Source organism: Sinocyclocheilus rhinocerous, unplaced genomic scaffold, assembly GCF_001515625.1.
Source record: "Sinocyclocheilus rhinocerous isolate Xijiao unplaced genomic scaffold, SAMN03320098_v1.1 scaffold752, whole genome shotgun sequence".
NCBI lineage: Eukaryota > Metazoa > Chordata > Actinopteri > Cypriniformes > Cyprinidae > Sinocyclocheilus > Sinocyclocheilus rhinocerous.
Window position 1 is genome coordinate 1,783,137 of NW_015639777.1, and position 17,783 is coordinate 1,800,919.

The following is a 17,783-nucleotide window of genomic DNA, read 5'->3' on the forward strand; positions in this document are numbered from 1 at the left end:
TTTTGTAGCATTAAGTTTAACGATTATATATATATATATATATATATATATACGTATAAAATTTGTGTGTGTGTGTGTAGGTTAATAGGGATTTCGCCTAGGGCGTTAAATTGGCTAGAAACGGCCCTGTGTCACATTGCCAATTGTTTTAGTCCCTGGCCGAGGGGACCCTCGGCATGGACACATTGGCCCACAGCTGGCCCTGGGGTCTTCACAAATATGTGCTTCCCCCAGTGTGCCTGCTCACACAGACTCTGTGCAAGGTCAGGTAAGATGAGGAACAGGTCTTGATGGTTGCACCATACTGGCCCACCCGGACCTGGTTCTCAGAACTGATGTTCCTCGGTACAGCCCCTCCCTGGCGGATTCCCCTGAGGAAAGACCTTCTACACTTTGAAGTGAAGCCTCTTTGTTAATTGGTGTTCTTCTCACCGAGAAGAGCCCTGTAGATGCCTGATCAAAGTCATCCTTTCTTTCCAGCAAAAGGGGTTGGAGTGAAGGCTGTCTCCCTCCACTCTGAAAGTGTATGTTGCAGCTATCACCACACATCACGTAGTAGTAGACGGTAAGTCTGTGGGAAAGCACGACCTGGTCATCAGGTTCCTGAGAGGCACAAGGAGATTAAATCCTCCTCGTCCTCACCTTATTCCCTCTTGGGACCTCTCTGTAGTCTTAACGGCCGTACAGAGAGCACCCTTTGAGCCTTTGCAGTCAGTGGAGATTAAGATCCTGTCTCTTAAAACACCGCTCCTGACTGTGTTCACTTCCATCAAGAGGGTTGGGGACCTGCAAGCATTTTCGGTCAACAAAATGTGCCTGGAATTCAGGCCGGCTAACTCTCACATAATCCTGGGACCTCTGCCTGGATACGTGCCCAAAGTTCCCACCACTTCCTTCACGGACCAGGTGGGGAACTTGCAAGCGCTGCCGCTGGAGGAGGCAGACCCAACCCTTGCTTTGCTGTGTCCCGTTCGTGCTCTGCATTTGTACGTGGACTGCACGCAGAGCTTTAGAACCTCAGAACAGCTCTTTGTTTGCTTTGGAGGCCAGCAGAAGGGAAAGGCTGTCTCCAAGCAGAGGTTGGCCCACTGGATAGTAGATCCCATCGTCTTGGTGTACCAGTCCCAAGGCAAGCCTTGCCCCCTTGGGGTGAGAGCTCACTCCACTCAGAGTGTTGCCTCCTCCTGGGCGTTGGCGCACGGCACCTCTCTAGCACAAGGTTATTATAGTTTTGAATTTTTAAATTAGTTTTATTTTAATATCGTTTTCAAATTTGCTATACAATTCAGTTTAGTTTTTATTAGTTTAATTGACACAAGTTGTGCTTAATGTCATTGTAACAAACGTTCGTAGGTCGGGAAGAAGGAGGCGTGAACCAGCGAACATTTAAAACTTTAATAAAATAAACAAACACAAAATGAAAGTAAAGCGGCAGCCCCTCGCGGACGACTGCCGCACACAAAACACAAAATAAACTCCAGGCCTGGTCCTCTCTCGTCACTCCTCCCTTTTATCCTTCCGAAACTCCTCCGTGAGACTCGAGACAGACGAGTGGCGCAGGTGCCGCGCATTAGCATTTACTCCACCGACCTCGCTCCGTTCCCACGGCTCTCGGCCCCACCCCCACTCGTCACATACCCCCATCGCCCCTCGCAGGCCGGGTCGGTTTAGTTTTTCAATTATTTTGTCATTTTTATTTTATTTCAGTTTATGAAATTGTTTTTTCATCAATCGTTTTCGTCTTAGTTTTAGTTTTCGTTTACGAAAATAACCTTGCTCTAGCAGACATCTGTAGAGTTGCGGGCTGGACAACACCTAACACGTTTGCAAGGTTTTATAATCTCCGTGAAGGGCCGGTTACCTCCCGTGTACTGACTACAAGTAACTAGTAGAGGAGGGGTCCCGTTAGGTGTCTCGCTTGCAGCGCCATTCCCCTCCAAGGATGGGGATGGGATACGAGTGCTTATCTTGCTCCCCAGATGAGTCCCCCACTGGCAAACTCTGGATGGAGTTCCTCTAGCACCCTCAGGTAGTTGGACGCTGCGAAGGAGTCTGATGCCAGGTCAAGCACTCATGTGTATGCCCGGTTGGTCAACCCCTGTGCTAGACAAGGTGCCCATATGTTGTGATTCCCTTCAGGTGATCCCATGTGTGTATTTTCCACGGTACTGCTTCCCTGTTGGCGAGCCTGTTTCTTTCTCTGTCAGGCCCCCATGTTCCTCTGCCGTCTCTGTGTGGTATTGACTCCATCCCTGTCGAGGCAGGATGTACCTCAGAGACGTTCATGTGTAGCACTGCCCTATTGGTCAGTCCATAAATTAATCTTCACGTTACCTCCCTGTTGGCAGGATGTGGTGTCCGTAGCATTCCTTTCCATCTAGAAAAGGTGCATTTTCCCAGTTTTATCCAATAGTCTCACTGATAGGGTAAGGGAACAGCAGTGATCGACATTCTCCTAGTAAGCCCTGTCCTTCTCTGCCCCAACAGGTGTGGGGGGATCAGGCGGCTTTCACGGGGTGCTGGAAGGCGCATTGATTGTGGCGTTTTTCTTAGGGATCCCATTTATCAGTCACTGACGTTAACATCAAACGATAGGGATAGGGAACATCTAGGTTACTAATGTAACCCCTGTTCCCTGAAGGAGGGAACGGAGACATTAACTCCTGTCGCCACAGTCCCTGTGACCACCACTAAGCAGAGTGTACGATTGCATGTTCCTTATATACCCGCTGTGTGGGGAGTGGTTTGCGATGCAAATCTCACTCACCAATGTGCATTGGCTTGTTTTGTTACCACTCGAAGGTGATTGGGGCTCACAGCCAAGATCCCATTCGTCACTACTAACCCATTCGTCCCTCCTTCAGGGAACGGAAGTTACATAAGTAACCTTGAAGTCCTAGAAGTTTTATTTTTTTTGTTAAATGATGGTTGATTTCATTCTCAACTGTGAATTGCCAGTCATCCATAGTTCTACCTACTATAGCTACATAATTGGATGTAATGCAGTAAAAAGTTGGGTCAGTGGCCAAAACGCAGCATTTGAATCCTGCCTGCTTGGCCTGAAACCACCACTCTCTGATCAGAAGCCAACCTGATAAAGTAAAAACGAAATCCCATGACAGTGCGCAGATACAATGGAGATTCAAGTCCAACTGCTGGCTAAATTATTCCATACCATAAAGTATCACTTTACAGCACACAGACCTGAAAAATACAGTTTATTGCATTGTTCAGTCCAAAACCAGAAGAGTCCAAGTAAAACATTATTGACAGAAATAAAAGATAGATGGATGGGTGCCACAGCACTTGGGTTTGTGTGGGAAATTTCAGCCAATTTGCTCCTCCTGCTACAATTAGGATCTAGTACACTCTAAAAAAAGATGGTTCTTTAAAGGTTCTTTATATGTAGTAACGGTTCTATTTAGAACCATAGCATCCTGAAGAACCCTTTTATGCTGAAATGGTTCTTTGTGTTAGAGTTTAGGGTTCTTTATTCTCGCCCTTTTTGTTTGTTAAATCTGTAACTGTCAAAGCTCCTCATTACTGATTTTCTGGAGCCCAGTGATCCTACTACAGACTGTCAACACACTCTAAACAGGTAAATTATTTCACTCTTTAATTTAAGTACAAATGTAACTTTAAAATTGTAACTGGTTTCCAAACAAACATGTTATTATCTCTTTTTAGTTTTTTGGTCATATGTAAGTGTGAGCAGCTCTGTTCAGCTGAGGATACTTCTCTCCTCTTCTCCACTAATTAAGTAACAGAGACATTGAATTTAATACATACTGTTAGAATTTTTTTTATTTAATTAAACACTAGAACTCTCTATTCTATCTACTTGTTTTCTTTTTAATTATTATATAAAAAAAGAATAATTGACCCTCTAACACTATCTCTGTCTATTCTATTTCTTTTCTATTTACTTTTTATTCTGTTTATTTATTATTAAAAAATAAATAAATAAAAAACCTTGCTATGTGTACTGCGGTAGACTAACCGGGACTTGTCACAACACTTATATATATTGTTGCTCTTTTTTCGTGTTGATTGTTTCTATTACCCTCATTTGTAAGTCGCTTTGGATAAAAGTGTCTGCTAAATGATCAAATGTAAATGTAATGTAATGTAATTATTACTTGGGTTTATGCATAAACATACCTAGTCACAAAAAAACATTAAATCTATACCATGACTTTATATAAATGTTATTTATTTTAACATTGTGAAGGGCTCACATTCTGTCCATTTTTGCTTTTGGCCTTCATAGACATTATTGTTTTTACATAAACAAATGGACAATTCTAAACTCAGTTGTGTATTTCAGATGCATCACGTCCCACAACCTCGTCATCTGCGGAGAAAAACTGCCACTCAATCACACCAAAATACTGTATTTCACTAGAACTCTTCATTATACTATTTTATGTTTCTATTTTTGTTTTACTTCTTTAAGTATTTATTTATGTTCAGTGTCAATTGTCATTTATTACTGTATTCTGCTAATAACGGTTGTTAGATCACTGTCATTTTTGCTGCAATTTCACATGTCATTAAATAAAATAAAAATACCTAATTAACACAACATGTTGTTGTTGTTGTTGTTTTTATGAAAACCTTAACTGAAGCTATAAGATATTATAAGACCAGGCAGATAGAGGGGTAAAATAACAATAGTAATAAATAATTTATTCAAATAACATTAATACAACTAATATTAATGATATAAATATACTAATATACTATTATTAATGAAAATAAACTATAATTAAAAAGGTTATTTACAGCACCATTAAGGTTCTATATATCACTTTCAAAGCATGGTTCTTTATGGAACCCTATAAAAAGGGTTCTATTTAGCACCAAAAAGGGTCCTGCTATTGTTACAAGCTGAAGAACCCTTTTCTGGTACTGTTTAGAACCATTTTTCTTAAAAGTGTACTCTCACCATTAAAACAGAAACCACTCAAACCTAGTAAAACCTTTTTGTCAGATGCCATAACCCAAGACAGCTAAATTAGCCATTAAATAATTCTAAACAGAACTAATTGTGAGGGTATACTGTGTGCTTTCGGGATAAAAGAAAAATTCCTTTCAATTCTTTGATAGAAGATTTTTAAAATGCTCTTTCATAATGAACAGAGCTGGGAGTTACACCACATGGCCTAGCCTGGCATAGCCTGATATAACCTCAACTTGTCATAGAAAAGGTCAAATTATTTGATGTTTTGAAAGACTTATTGACCTTGACACATCATCATGAAGATCTGCAGGGGTCCTCTCTATGATATCTTTTTTTTCCTGAATGTTTCTGCATGTTGGTTCCAAGTTTTTATATTATTATTATTATTATTAACTACTTAATAAGGTATTCTTTTCAATAATTTCATTCTTTAATGAGGTTTATTTCTACATTATAATTTCAGGACAGTTGTGTCACCCTGACATTTTTACTTAAATGTCAGAAAAAAATATATATATCAAGGTGAATTTAATTCAGAAATGAAAAACATGCTATTGATAGAAGAGATTCTATGGTCACTGTGTGTATTCAGTATTCAGGTCACTGTGTGCATAAATGGCATTGTTAATGTCTTTATGTACAGGTGCATCTCAATAAATTAGAATGTCGTGGAAAAGTTCATTTATTTCAGTAATTCAACTCAAATTGTGAACAGATGACAACAAAAATAAGTGTCACGTTACGTCACTAATTTGGTAATTACACTGACAAAAAGGAAAACCACTTACTGCTCTTGGCTGGACAACTAACTAACTACTAACTAACTAACTAACTAACAATAATCCATCTGAAAGCGACCGTTAACAAACTTAGACATAAAAAAGGAAAATGAATTGTAAAACTGATTTCAATCAAATAAATCAAATGAATATTAATGCAATGCATTTAACGATTCTTTTAATTTCGAACAATTATTCAGTGGAACCATGGAAAAGATTCACTCATTTATTACTTATTACTTTTCTTCACATGTAATTAAATCAGTGGTTTTTCAGCTGTAAGTTGTGAACTACTTGCAACACAACAAATTAAAATTTGAGTTTATCTGTCCTGCTGCAGCTGAAAATAGAACATTATGAATAAGCATTCCTATATATATAAATGAACTTAATTAACATAATTACATTAACTTTTTTTCTTCTTCAAATCTTCCCACGGTTTGCATGTTTGACACACTTGTTCTAAATCATCCAACAGAACATAATAGTGTTAGTATGATAAGGAAGTGTACTTTATGCTGTTGGAAGTACTGAGCAGCTCCCACCCCGCCTGGCTCCTCTGCGGACCACAGCACCGTCCTCAGTGTTCTTTTGGGACGCAGCCCTGGGGACCCAAGCAATCGACAGTATGAGCCAACCACATAATATTTCAGAATACATTTTCATAATGCAGACACTGTAATATTGCCTCAGTGGCTAAGACCAAGGTTAGTCGCTTTCACCAATCGGATCTTTAGCAGAAAGGGGCAAGAGAAGATTACATTTATTTTTTAAATAAAAGTGCATATGTAAGGTCAGGTTGACACATCAGAGACGGCATGCTGACATATCTGGGAAGGCAATGCTAGATGATCCTGGCCATCCAGACAGTTGCATACTGGGCACTTGATAACTTGTCTGTACTTCCAGCAGAGCGGAATCTGTGAGAGATATTTCGGGCTTAATTGTGTTGGGCTTTCTTGATGATTCAGACGGTAGAGCTGTCCATACGTGCATCCATCTCCTAAACTGCAAGGTTTACATGGGAAAAACTGGTCAGTGTGTCCAAGTCAAATGGCACAGCAGAGGATGCGGCCGGGAGAACGTAATAGACCAGAACATGGTGCAACGAGTAGATTTATGGATTCTGAGTAAATAGCTTACACTGTTGCAATAATAATAAAAAAATACATAGTAGAAACAGAGCCAAGGACTCAATGAACTGAATGTTGTTGATCATTTAAAATGTTGTAGAGAATACTTACTCTACCAGCAGTGAAATGAATAATGTTGTCTGTGGTTATTGTGCACCATTATAGCTTTACTTTGCCAGAGTTTGTGGCCCATTGCCAAGAGAAAGATGTTAAATACAAATGAGCACAACCCTAAGTATTGCCTCTGCAATAAAGCAACAACAGAGAGGAGAGGGGCCAAGAGACTCACACCACATTGCATATTGACACTCAGTAGGAAATTTAATAATCTCCATTATAACAGAATAATAAGTTACTGCACATGCCCAAAAAACCATATGCATACAGTCTGAACTATAAACATTTTCCAAACACTAATCTTTTTACAATGATTTAAAAACAGTAATTAAAAAATGTCAACACAACTAGAGGTTCTGGTGAAAGACATCAAAAGACATCAAATACATGAATAAAGAAGAAAGCCAGATATACGCACAGTGACCCACATTTAGTTTTCGACCATTGAAAATGGGTAAAATTCAACAATTTGCACATGGAGACCCATTGAGATCCCCATATCTCTGAGACCCTACCATATAACCTTAAAAATGAAGATACCAAAAGAAAAGTCTGTTACGAATCAGAATCTAAAATCATGTTGAGACACAGTCATGCAAACTCTTGCAAAAAATGCAAAAAGTGCCCATTTTCCCATGTGCCCATTTTTGAACATAATGCAACAAGGATTGCTAAAGTCAACAGAGTTTACTAATATACCTACTCATCTCAGTGAAAAAATAACATAATGATGCTGCCATCTTTATAAAGTCATTTTCTCCCCTGTAATTTGGCTCAAATCTCAAGTGAAAATTGTCATTTTCACCCCACTTTACAAAATAGTGGATAACTCAGTAAATATTCATCCATGACATTTAATGTTTTGGCTTTAATCCCTGTTTGTGTTTGCCTTTCTTCAGAATAAAAAAATTAACAGAATCAAACACTTTAGCCTGGTAACCTTCTGAGATTGGGTTGATATGACAGAGAATGGCCCTATAACTTTTCTCATGTGCATATCTCAATCACTGGCAGCTGTATATAACTAAATATTTAGTCATGTGATGGAGAGAGAGAGGTTCTCAAAATGTTACCATCATCACAGGTCTCACCTAAGTCTCTGATCAAAGAAAGTGCTTCCCAGGAAATGGTGACCCCGCCTCCATCATCCATAGCGCCCTGGCCCATGTCCCAGCTGTCCAGGTGACCACTGAGCAGCACCACCTTAAAGAGATCGAGAGCAAAAAGCATACAAATGAATAGTAAAATAAATATTTAATAACATATTTTCTCTGCATTGTTTCCTTTTTTATATAAAGTTACACAATTGTTTATTCATGTATAAAAAGGGTTTACATGACACACTGTATAGGGAAAAAAGGCAACCTTTTCCAGATGTTGACTGTCAGTCTAAATGGATCTTGTCAAACACAGGCCACAGTGAAAGCCTTTAAACTGATGCTCTAGATTAGATTTAAACTCTAAACATCCTCCTCTCACCTCCCATAGTTCTAACACTAGCTAAAAATATCTTTCTACTCCATTGAGAGCATCTTCTACCACTTTACATTCACTTTCGGCAGAGCTGCATAAACTTTAGGAATATAACTTACAAATAACGCTCTCCAATTTTGTTTTATACTATCAATCTGCCGTTCATACAATAACCTCCATGGGCTGGTCAAATTTGATGGCAATAAACATCCTGAATGCTTTAAAAAATCATGAACATTTCGGAAATAACCGGCCATTACAGGCCATTTTGACAAACGTGAATGACATTTTGCTTTTTTGAATATTACATTTTGAAGATTATTGTTGAATAATAACTTGAATGTCTCTTTTTTTCTCACTCAAAGTCCTTAGTAGACTCGAGAAAGTCATTTTGTGTACTTTAATGGTGCTCTTTGTCCTTTTCGATGGGTCCTTTTTGAAAGTCCTCCATCGAAAAGGACAAAGAGCACCATTAAGGTAGACAAAATGACTTTTGCACTATTTCTCAAGTCTACTAAGGACTTTGAGTGAGAAAAAAAGAGACATTCAAGTTATTATTCAACAATAATCTTCAAAATGTAATCTTCAAAAAAAAGCAAAATGTCATTCACGTTTGTCAAAATGGCCTGTAAAAGTAAAAAATACAATACCATTCAAATGTTTGCAAACAGTAAATGACAGTAAAGTATATTGTTAAAAAAAAAATTTATTTCAAATAAATGCTGTTCTTTTCACCATATATATTAAGCAGCACAACTTACTTTCTCCCTTGATAATAAAAATAAATGTTTCTTGAGCACCAAATCAGCATATTGATATATGAGCATAATGATTTCCGAAGAATCAAGTGACACTGAAGGATGGAGCAAGGGCTGCTGAAAATTCAGCTCTAGCATCACAGGAATAAATTACATTTTAAAATCTATTAAAATAGGAAATAGGAAAGGATATATGAGAAAAAAAGAGACATTCAAGTTATTATTCAACAATAATCTTCAAAATGTAATCTTCAAAAAAAAGCAAAATGTCATTCACGTTTGTCAAAATGGCCTGTAAAAGTAAAAAAATACAATACCATTCAAATGTTTGCAAACAGTAAATGACAGTAAAGTATATTGTTAAAAAAAATTTTTATTTCAAATAAATGCTGTTCTTTTCACCATATATATTAAGCAGCACAACTTACTTTCTCCCTTGATAATAAAAATAAATGTTTCTTGAGCACCAAATCAGCATATTGATATATGAGCATAATGATTTCCGAAGAATCAAGTGACACTGAAGGATGGAGCAAGGGCTGCTGAAAATTCAGCTCTAGCATCACAGGAATAAATTACATTTTAAAATCTATTAAAATAGGAAATAGGAAAGGATATAATACTGTTCTTAATGTATTTTTGATCAAATAAATGCAGCCTTTTGATACTTTTAATAAGAGATTTCTTTCAAAAACATAAAAATATTACCAACCCCAAACTTCTGAATAGAATAAATAATAACATGAGGATAAATAATAATGAATAAAACAGATCAAATAACATTTTGAGTAAATAATGTGTAAATAAAGATTTTTTAATCATTGAGTGAATTCCTGCAAGAAAACACTCTTTGGTAACATGAAATGACAATTTCCAGTATTACACAGCATCAAGAACATGTAAAAGCTTTGTCAATGCACAAAATGTCTGGTGTAACTTCTGGTAATTTCTGTAATTCTCTTCAAAGCCAGCTCACAAACAGAAGCTATTTCCACTTCTTTCAAGTACACTGAAAAAATGGCAATGGGGAGGTTGTTGAATTTTTAAATATGCATTTCGCATTTCTTACATGATTAATTTATGCTTCTCATCTAAACATATTTTAATCGTGTAAGAAATGCGAAATGCATATTTATGTTCAACCATATAGAATTAATCATGTTGAAGCTAAATTAAGTAGTTATGTTTTCTTCAGAAACCCCGCCCCTTTTCGAAGGAAACCAATTCGCGCCCATCGCCATTTTGCCTCTCGCTGTGGATGGGATCTGAGCTCTACACTGAGGTAATTAAAACTTGAAAATAAAATTCAGTTTAGAGTAGGCATTCAGTATTTGAATGTGCACATTTTCGCTCAGGTTTTATGTACTCGTCATATCAAACAACATTGTTTTAAAAGTTATGTTTGTGCTAATGCTGAAGGTAGCTAACGTTAACACTAGCTTTAGCCGCGTCTGAAAATTTAATTATAGTTTGTGTTTTCGAAATGTGTGTAATCTTTTTCTTTGTATGTCGACTAGTTTAAAATTTGCGTCAGTATGACAAACTGAACCGTGTCTACACCGGTCGTTACCGTTGTCGTCGTGCTGCAACAGTTTGTAGCGGTAAAAAATCGACGCAACAAAATGGTGGAGCTTTAAAATCAGCACACTTTCAAAGAAAGTCCTTCCTAAAAAACTAGAAATGTTTTTTGTAGTACATTAGTTATGCTGTTATTGTTCTTATTGTGTAACATTGTATTACGTAAAGCAATTTTTTGGGGGCGTGGGTTGAGGGGAATGAAGTGTTCGTTTTAGTTTTGGATTTTGCTTTTATATGGGCTTATATTATACTTTAACAGATGCATTTCAAACAAATGAGCTATGTCTGTAACATGTCTCCTGTACATTTGTAATATGTATGAACTAAAGTTAAGTAACAAAAACCGAGATAAATTATGTTGAGAGAACATAATAAAAATAAGTGCAACCGATGTACATATTTTTTTGATGTTAATCCAACAGGTTTTTTTTTTCAGTGTACAAAATGCAAACAAACAAAAAGTAAACCAGATTTCTTCAGAGACTGTTGTTAGGCCAGCACTGCATACATTACTGGTTTGGCAAGAGGACCAGCCTAATTTGATGTGGTCCTCAAATATGGAGCTGATGGATTTACCTAAACATGTTTTTGTGCATAAAAAAATGCAAATATTTTTCTAATTGCAGTTTTGGTTTTGAATATATTTCAGACTAACTAGTGTAATAATACTGACAGTGTAACCATGCTAGCCAGCCAAACACTTGAGAAAAAGAAAAAAGAAGAAGACCCAGGAATAGACAAAAAAAGAGGGATTTAGTGGCGAGTACTGAGACAAAGAGAGATCTGTCTCCAGATTAAACTTAACTTCCTAATAACTATGTGACAGGGTGGAATGTAAGGGCTGACTGACCTCATAATTAAACACTATCATGTCACCGTTAATGAGCTCTGATAGGATGAGGCTATTAATTACGAGGCACTGAAATATGAATGAGTAAGTGAAAATAAGAGAGTGCACAGGGAGAGGATGACTTGAGCCTAATGAGCCCGCAATCCAAGGGGAGTCATACTGAAACACATATTCAATATCCTGCAGTAAATCTGGACCAGACAGGGGCCAAAACCTATAACTAGCTGAACAATCAAGATGTGTAAATGAAAATGAAAACACATGCTAATCAAATAAAATGTAGCCTCAGCTTGATATTTTCAGTGAAATCATCATATCATATATCTTGTTTGTTAAAGAGATTGTTCACCAAAAAATGAAAATGATATCATCATTTACTTACACTCGTTCCAAACCTGTATGACTTTCTTATTTTTAAGAATGTTGGTAAACAAACTGTTTTGGTTACCATTGATGTCCATTTGGTTTTGGTGGGGGTGGGGGACAAAAAAAAATACTGAGACTCAAAATGTCAAAAAAGTTTTTATGAATTTTATAAGAGTTTATGAATTTTCATTTTTGAGTGTACTATTCTTTAATGTCTTAATGCTATTGTAAAAGTTATAATAGTATTTTATATTTTATATACAGTATTTTATGTGAAAGAGAGAGAGAGAGACTGAAAAATATGCAGTTCCATCTGCTTTTCTGAAACGTGTAACTATAGAGGTTAATAGGGGTCTTACAGAATAAGGTTTTCCTTCCAAATACCTAGGAATGCCATAAAACACATCAAAACTTTCAACATATGGTAAAAACTAAATGATTACAGCAACTAAAAAATAAAAAATAAAGTAGAAATGTTTTCTGGTCCACCACAACAAAAATGCTTTCGATAAACAAAAATGTGCATATTCTGACCAGCCTGCCATCATACAGACATGTAACATACGTTTATCTACACTGGACATCTCATTTGGACACACTTCCAATATGATTCTGGTTGAAAAAAAAACATATTTCAAGTCCAAAAACATTTTAAATACAGGAGATGTTCTTATATTCCCTAATTTATTGACACTGTATGTTTACAGAAAGGGAATTGTGTAACGGGGAAGTCGTCATAAATACGCCTGCGGACAGACTGACAGAAAGACAGAGGTTACACAAACTGTCCCTCATTCACTCTCTCCACCCCCACCACTTCCTGGAACTCCATTATTGTGTGTATTGAAAAGAGTGTAGCATTTAGCGCAAAACCAGAGAGTGGTTTACCACTTAAACTCTGCGGACCCGGATACGGGTCCAAAATATGCTTCATTTACATAGCCTTCCTTATATGGTATCAGCCCATATATGGGTTCATTTGAAAGCTTGGAGTGTCTTCTTTACAAATCACAAAACAGTCAAGTCATATATCACAAGAAAGCTCTCATTCTCGGAAATTTGACTATGTAGATTATTTCATTGTGTGACAATCACAGATCGAATGATCTTCAATAGAATCGCGATGTGAAATTTCTCACCTCTAAGCAAATTTTCGTATGGGTTACATTCCTACTCGTAGCACTGCTTCAGTCAGCCGCAAACAGCCACAAATATCTATATACTCTATATTATCTTTTAGATTAGGATCTCTTCTTTCAAACAAGACCATTTTCACGTTTCTGCGTGCTTCCATAGGTGAGATATATAGTGTGTTGTCCAGATGCGCACCAGAAAAAATAGACGCACTTTCTGCCATAGACGTGCTCTCCAAATCATACGCGCTAACGGCCAATAGGTCTTATCTCTTACAACTCTGTGCTTGGCTGTGGACTGCAATAGGTCAGGTTACATGACACTCTCGCTCAGCGGGCCAGTCAGAGCTGTGAAATTTGACACCTCTGGGTCAACAGCGGGGGAAGGGTGGGCGAGGGGGCAGACACCGCATCCGGATCCGGGATAGCTCTGCAAGCTGTGTGTGTAGTGTTTGGGATTTGTAGTTTCGGACTGTTTTGAAGGCGATCGATCGCGGAATGGCTGTTAAGTGGTTTTAAAGAACGTGTGGTAAGCGAATGAGCAAGCGTTAGAGAGCAGATGAGGGGAATAACTCGCTGTGAAATGAACAGCATGCATGCTCTTCCACTAGTCAGTAAACCATTCACAAACCACCTTCAGAAGACTTTGTTGTAACTCAAATCATCATGAAATGGAAGAGGACAAAGCAAAAAAAGTAGACACACAGTGATGAAATGTCTGACCAGATCCTAAAAATGTTCAAGATGTTGTTGCCTCAGGAACAGTCAGGAATGAACATCAGATTTTCATGAAGATCATACTTAATTCTCTCGAAATACAGCACATAGCTCTGTTTCAAAAGTTTTAAAGACATTTAAAAGGAATATTCTAGGTTCAAAACAAGCTAAGCTCTATCACAATACATAATTTGTGACATACTGTTGATTATCAGAGAAACTAACTTTGACTCGGGCCTCAGTTTGTAAAAACTGGTCCCAGTAATGTACTTACAATGGAATTACAACAAATTTCATGTGGGTGTTTTTTCTCTGTGTAAACAGCCCATTTCTGGAATGCTTTTAAAGTAATAGTTTGCATAGTAATGAATTTGAGGGGGGAAAAAGAATAATAAAGAACTGTTTAAATGTAGGCTATCCCGAATTGTAGTGTCTATTAGAAGAAACATAATTTATTTCAAATCAAATTTAGCTGAAATTAATCAAATAATCATAATTGCATACATAATTAAAATTTATCAAGACCTCAAAAGAGGTCTGAATTAAATTACTGAATTATTTCAATTTATGCAGATTAAAGCATTGAATAGACATCACCAAAGTGCCTTTAAAAGAAAAATATTTTGATTGTTTTTGTTTCTATATTATATAAGCTTATTAGTGGCCAACAGTCCACAGCAATCCATTTTGCAATCAAATCTGTCAATCTGTCAGATATGCTGTTCACACAGAAACACGACATTTTTCATAAGTTAAAAGACAAGTCCCGTATTATTGTTATTATTATTATTAAAAAGTCTAAAATGTCAAATATTAAACATATTTTTAAAAAATGCTCTCAGTACGTATTGTTTGACGAGTTTGATTTGATTCGTTTAGTTACTTTTTTGTAACTAAAGACTATTTAACGCAAGTGATTGAAATCATATTAATTTAAGACCCCTTAAAGTTTGAAATGAATGAATTCAAAACTGCTAGACAGATTTATTGGTCAGTCTATTAACTTCTAAATAAGAAATGTAATCAGCATTTGCATGGTATTAACTGCTCTGGAATAAATGTCAGCCAATTCCACTACCAGAAAACAAAATACAACATCCCACAAACGCCACTGCATGAATTCAAGAACACACAATTCATTCAACAAAATGTTGAAAAATTCTCTACTGATCTGACCAGATGAGCCATTGGCAGTTTAAATCCAGCACTTATTGCATTTCATTTTTCTGCTCAGCCCAAAAATTACGTCTGCCAAAAATAAAGTTATTTTTTCAGGTCATCCAGCCACTCTGTGAATTGAAGAAATGAGAACAGACTGATCAAATACACAGATGTGCGTAATGAGGCAGACATCACACACTGAAGCTGTCAAATTCACTCTCAAATTCCCCAAAAAACACTGACATCAAACAGTTCAGTTCCATTCAGTTACAGAACTGGAAAGTTTTCATGTCTACGTTGTGCCAAATGACTGCAAACACTACAAAAGAGAACACAGAGTTCATTTTTTTGCTCAGCCCAAAAATTACGTCTGCCAAAAATGAAGTTATTTTTTCAGGTCATCCAGCCACTCTGTGAATTGAAGAAATGAGAACAGACTGGTCAAATACACAGATGTGCGTAATGAGGCAGACATCACACACTGAAGCTGTCAAATTCACTCTCAAATTCCCCAAAAAACACTGACATCAAACAGTTCAGTTCCATTCAGTTACAGAACTGGAAAGTTTTCATGTCTACGTTGTGCCAAATGACTGCAAACACTACAAAAGAGAACACAGAGCGCTTCCTCAATGTTCAGATTGGAAGTTCTCACTAATATTCAATTTGAAATTCACTGAAGATTGTAGTTTTTATGTATTTTATTTCACGTTCCTACTAAATTGGACACTTGGGAGGTTTTTGTTCTTGTAGTCCAAACCCCTAAAACCCAGAAAAACTATTATTTTGTGTGGCAGGATATGAGGTCATCTGCAAGCTGGTCTCATTTCCTTTCGCCTCCTCAGAAAACTGAGCCATTGATGATTCTAGCAGTCATGGTCATGTGCATTATATTAAAGTGCTGTTGGTATTATAAGTGATTTTAACCAGTTTTAGCAAATCATAACATTAACATTTTTAGAAATATTAGAAATTAGTGCCAGACTACCAGCCTTGAATATTTTCACATCTCAAGGCTGGATGAATTTTGCAGAAACAAAATAAAATTATACAGGTTTCTTGTTTATAGAAACTCCAGAAATGTCATGTCATTTTTTTGAGAGAACATCAATGGCAGCTCACTTGGTGCCCTTATTTAGTTATTGAATTGAATAATGAATTAACTAATTCAAATGGAAAATTTGATTCAGCATTTCACATAAATGACACCCTTTTAATGTAAAAAAAAAAAACAGAAGATTATAAAGTAAGCCAAGATATATTTTTTTATATTCTTCCAAAACCAGATGACAGATAGGTTTATGCAAGGGGGATTTTTGCCCAAGGTAGAGGGTCATCTTAACCCAGTAGTGGGACAAGATGGGCCACTCTCATGATTAAATTAGCAAATGTTTCCATTTAGTTCCCCTAATATAATGGATGATGCATCATCATTATCATCATTATATACAGTGGGTGTAGAAAAGAATCACCCCCCTTTAAAATAATCACATTTTGTTACTTTGCAGCCTGAAATGAAGACGAACACAGTTTTTGTTTTATCCAGCTGTATTTACTCAGTGCAACTTATAACATCCAAGTGAAAGATATAACACCAACATGTCAGAAAAAAATTAAAAATAAATGAAAAAACAGAATCACTGAGTTGGAAAAAGGATCACCCCCTACTGACACAAGGGGGTGCTCCTTTTTCCAACTCAGTGATTCTGTTTTTTTATTTTTATTTTTTTTCTGACATGTTGGTGTTTTATTTTTACTATACATCACTTTACATCACATCATTCACATCATTTCAGTCTGCAAAGCACCCAACTGTAAAAACTAAACTCATCTCTAAATAGGTTAAAATTTAGCAGGAAATGCTCAGTTGGACATTTTCTCCATCTTATATATATGTTTTCAGTAAACCAAGCAAAATTGACAGTACATGACAGCCAGAGATCACCATGCATTTGCACTGTATGGACAGACACACACATACACAAAAAGCACTACCATTACAAAACTGTGGTCTTGAAAGGATAAAAAAAAAAAACAGTAAAAAAATAATTGTATTGTGATTTGTTTGTTTGCTTTTAAAATGTTTCTGTTTAAAATGTAATTTATTCATGTGATGAAAAATCTGACATTATTCAAGTCTTCAGTGCCACGCGATCCCTTCTAATATCCTTTTTTTCTAATATGCTGATTTCATGCTTAAGAAACATTTCTTATTATTTTCAGCTGTTCTGCTTGATATTGTTGAAATTGTGAAACATTTTTTTCAACATTCTTCAGCATTAAACTTCAACAGTTCAAAATTTATTTAAAATAGAACATAGAAACACTTTTGATCTATTTAGTGCATCCTAATAAATGCATGAATTTCTTTAAAAGTGCCCATTATATCGAATATTGCCTTTCATGCAGTGTGTAATGTAGCTGTATGTGAATGTAAACAATCTGCAAAGTTGTAAAGCCAAAAGTGCACGATAAAAAGTTATTATCTCCCAAAAGAAAGAATCGACTGAAAAGCCGAAACGAGTCATCAGTAATTCAAATCGCACTTCTGTTGTGGCTACACGTCACGGGGTAACACATTTGCATAATGCCCGTCTATGTTCTACGTTGGCCGGCAGAGAACAAGTTGACCCACCCTCAAACACTGTAGCTTGTTCATGTGGTTCCCATCATGTCGAGAAGACGCTGTGTCCTACGCTGTAAATGTAAATTTGTTTTATTTTCACTTGCCAAAACATTAGGCTGCAAAGATTCA

General features: G+C 36.6%; 1 pseudogene; it reads right to left on the bottom strand.

Moving 5' to 3' along the window:
* The window catches only part of LOC107751905 (carboxypeptidase Q-like), a 68,100-nt pseudogene that overhangs the window by 25,075 nt on the left and 25,242 nt on the right, over nucleotides 1-17,783 (bottom strand).